This window comes from Helianthus annuus, chromosome 7 (assembly GCF_002127325.2).
Source record: "Helianthus annuus cultivar XRQ/B chromosome 7, HanXRQr2.0-SUNRISE, whole genome shotgun sequence".
Taxonomy (NCBI): Eukaryota; Viridiplantae; Streptophyta; class Magnoliopsida; order Asterales; family Asteraceae; genus Helianthus; species Helianthus annuus.
In genome coordinates, this window is record NC_035439.2 from 146,086,632 (window position 1) to 146,089,855 (window position 3,224).

Here is a 3,224-nt window from a genome sequence, read left to right on the forward strand (position 1 = left end):
AAGAACGGAGGGACAATGCGTACAAATATGTTCGTGCATAAATGAAACTTTTGCCAAGATCCTCAATGCATCTAGGTTGTAGTAAGCATCGTGAATGAATAGATAAAAAAAAAGTAAGAGTAGAATTGGTCTAGCTGGAATGAGAAACGTTTCGGGGACGAAACCTCTTTTAAGGGGGATAGACTTGTAACACCCAAAAAATGTTTATCATGAAAATAAGTTAAAATACTAAAAACTTAACTTAGTTAGTTAAAAAGAAAAATGTATTGTAAATATTAGTTAAGTGATGGAAAAGGGGCCTAATTAAAAGAAATGTAAAAACTAGAAGGGCTAGATGTGGATGATACTAAAATAGGTTATTAGAAGGTGGAAACCTAAAAACACACACATCTGTGCGTGTCTGGGGTCGAACAAGTAGGGGGAAACAAGGGTGAAACCCTTGTTTACTAAATTCAATCAATTGGATAGGATATTTGATGATAATCAACTGCATGAACTCGAATTTACACTCATCTAAACTCGATTATTGAAGTGGTAAGTATAATTTTCTGAAATCATGATTTGTAGAATGAGGGTTCAACCCAATCTCAAATTTTTATGTGTAAATGTGAGAAATCTGAGTTAGGGTTACCTTCTAGGACAAGAATCATGTTGATTTTTAGGTTATTTGAAAGATTTTGGTAAAAACCCACTATGTGAAATTGTGGTATGAATAGGATGATCAAAGTAGCTATAATCATGTGGAATCTTGGAATATGATGATGTAGTAATGCTTGAATCTTAGAAGATTTATGTAGGATAAAAGAAGGTTATGAACATGGATTGATTGTTGATGAATTATAAGATAAACTAGTAGGAATTCATGCTTTGTATACTTGTACATAATACTAGTAAATACGATGCCCACCAAGTGTTTGATGAAATGCTTAAAAGAATAATATGTGTAATTTGGAAGGTGAATGAATGAGATTTAGTTGTACTAAATAAACGAATGAATGTGTTGTTATAGGCGTGAAAGAAGAAGGTTCCAACACTAGGAAATCGGAAAGTTCACAAGATCGAGGTACGTTAGTGTACACCCTATTTCTATTATGATATTATACGCATAATAATCTCAATTGAATTGTGTTGTTATGTTAAAATTGTGAGATTTAAATTCTATGATTTTTCGAAAGTAAAAGCAAGATCCGTCATAACGGATTGTGAGGAATGAAGAAGTTATGAAAGATAATGCATCATATCCGGTTCTTTTAGTTGAACCGAGTATGGGAAGTTAAGTATGTAATGTATGAAAGTCTACTCGATCCGCCTTTCTCGGATTGGAGTATGATGTATGAATGTAAAGAATATGTTGTTCGTCATGAACGAATCGAATGGAAGTTATGTAATGTTACTAGTATCCGTTCATAGTGGGTATGTTAAGTAAAGCATGCTTAGTCTCTACTTTGAGGCAAGCATATAATGAACCGTTTAACGGTTAGTAAAGTATTTGAATGATGTTATACCTCGAAAGTGACGAATCGGTTTATCGTTTAAATGTGTTAGTAATGAAATACTAAATCATTGTTTATGTTGAATGTAGGTAAATCCTCACTTTAGGCGACTTGGCAATTTGGAGCGAGCTCATGCACACGTTATGACCATCAAGCGCTTCCGTTATTTTGTATTAATGTTTTGGGTCAAAATGCTTGTTTTGTGTAACTTGTTAGTCGTTGCACTTTTTAACACTTGATGTTATGGTTTTTAGTCGTGTCTAGTCGAACGGGTTGTAGACTTATTTGTTTTAATGATGGTTAAAACAGGGATATGCTTGTCTTATGGACGGGTCATGCCCAAATTTTGTTAAAATCGTGCATAAATGATATCAGTAATGTTGCCCTTTTAAATTGAGAAACATTTGTACATTTTAAAAGTTTATGTTTCTAGCGTCTTTTGGATGTCATTTCTACTAGACGCAAATGCGGGCTTTACAATAAAATTCTATAATGTTTAGATTATATGTAGGAAAATTTTGATATGTGTAGGTTTGTAGATTATATGTATGATAATTAATGATTAGTTGACTAATTAATTAAAAAGAGAAAATTAATGATATGAGTTATAAGTGAAATAGCATTTTACTAATATGCCCTTTCTTCTTTTTCTTCTCACATTAATTTTTTTCTCAAATGAACCTTCCCCTATATATATATATAGGGCTGCTAGAATGAGAACCACCCCGAATTGTAAGAAATGCGGGAACCACACCATCCGGGTCACCGTTTACCATGATTTTTTTTTACAACTAGATGTGTGTATTATAAACACATCCGTAAAAAAAAAATTTAAACGCCGCGCCCGAGGGTGTAGTTTTTTACACCTCAAGTTTGGTGTAAAAAAAAGAAAACAAAAAAAATAAAAACACCAAACTTGTGGTGTAAAAAACTACCCCCGCGGGCGCGGCGTTTAAATTTTTTTTTTTACGGATGTGTTTATAATACACACATCTAGTTGTAAAAAAAATCATGGTAAACGGCGACCCGGATGGTGTGGTTCTCGCGGTTCTTACAACTCGGGGTGGTTCTCATTCTAGCGACCCCCTATATATATATATATATATATATATATATATATATATATATATATATATATATATATATAGTGGAGGGTTCAAATGAGAAGAATTTTTTTCTAAGAAGAAAAAAGAAGAAGTTTCAACTAATACGAATGCTTCATTTTACTTCATTTAATATTTGCATTTAATTTTAATATAAGGGTAAATTTTTAAACTTACATTGATCATTAATTTGTGTTCTTCCCCTTTAATAACTAACTAAATTAAATTTGTAACTTCTTTTTAAAATATATATATATTTTTTTCAAATGAAATACAACTTAATTTAAAGTGTAGAATAAATTAGTAGTTGTGTAGGATAAATTACGAGTTGTATAGGATATATTTCGAGGTGTGTAGGATAAATTTTGACTGTGTAGGATAAAATTCTATAACGTGTAGGGTATATGTAGGAAAATTTTGATATGTGTATGTTTTATAGATTATATGTAGGTTTTGTCTTTTAATCTTTATTATTTTTTTATTACTTTTTTGTTTTCTTATATTACTTTTTATTCTTTAAACATAATTTTTTTTATTAAAAACCATTTTTAAATTAAGATTTTTTAACAAAAATAATTTATTTTGCGCGCTAGTTTTTGCACGCCGTTTTTATGCCCGGCTTTTTTAC

General features: G+C 31.0%; 1 long non-coding RNA gene across 1 annotated transcript; it reads left to right on the forward strand.

Annotated features, from left to right (window-relative positions):
- The first annotated feature begins 473 nt into the window (after nucleotides 1–473).
- Nucleotides 474–1,682, forward strand: LOC110867487. The gene is made up of 3 exons (XR_002551634.2): nucleotides 474–534; nucleotides 1,010–1,063; nucleotides 1,583–1,682. It is a non-coding gene; the product is annotated as an uncharacterized LOC110867487 (long non-coding RNA).
- The last annotated feature ends 1,542 nt before the right edge of the window (nucleotides 1,683–3,224 follow it).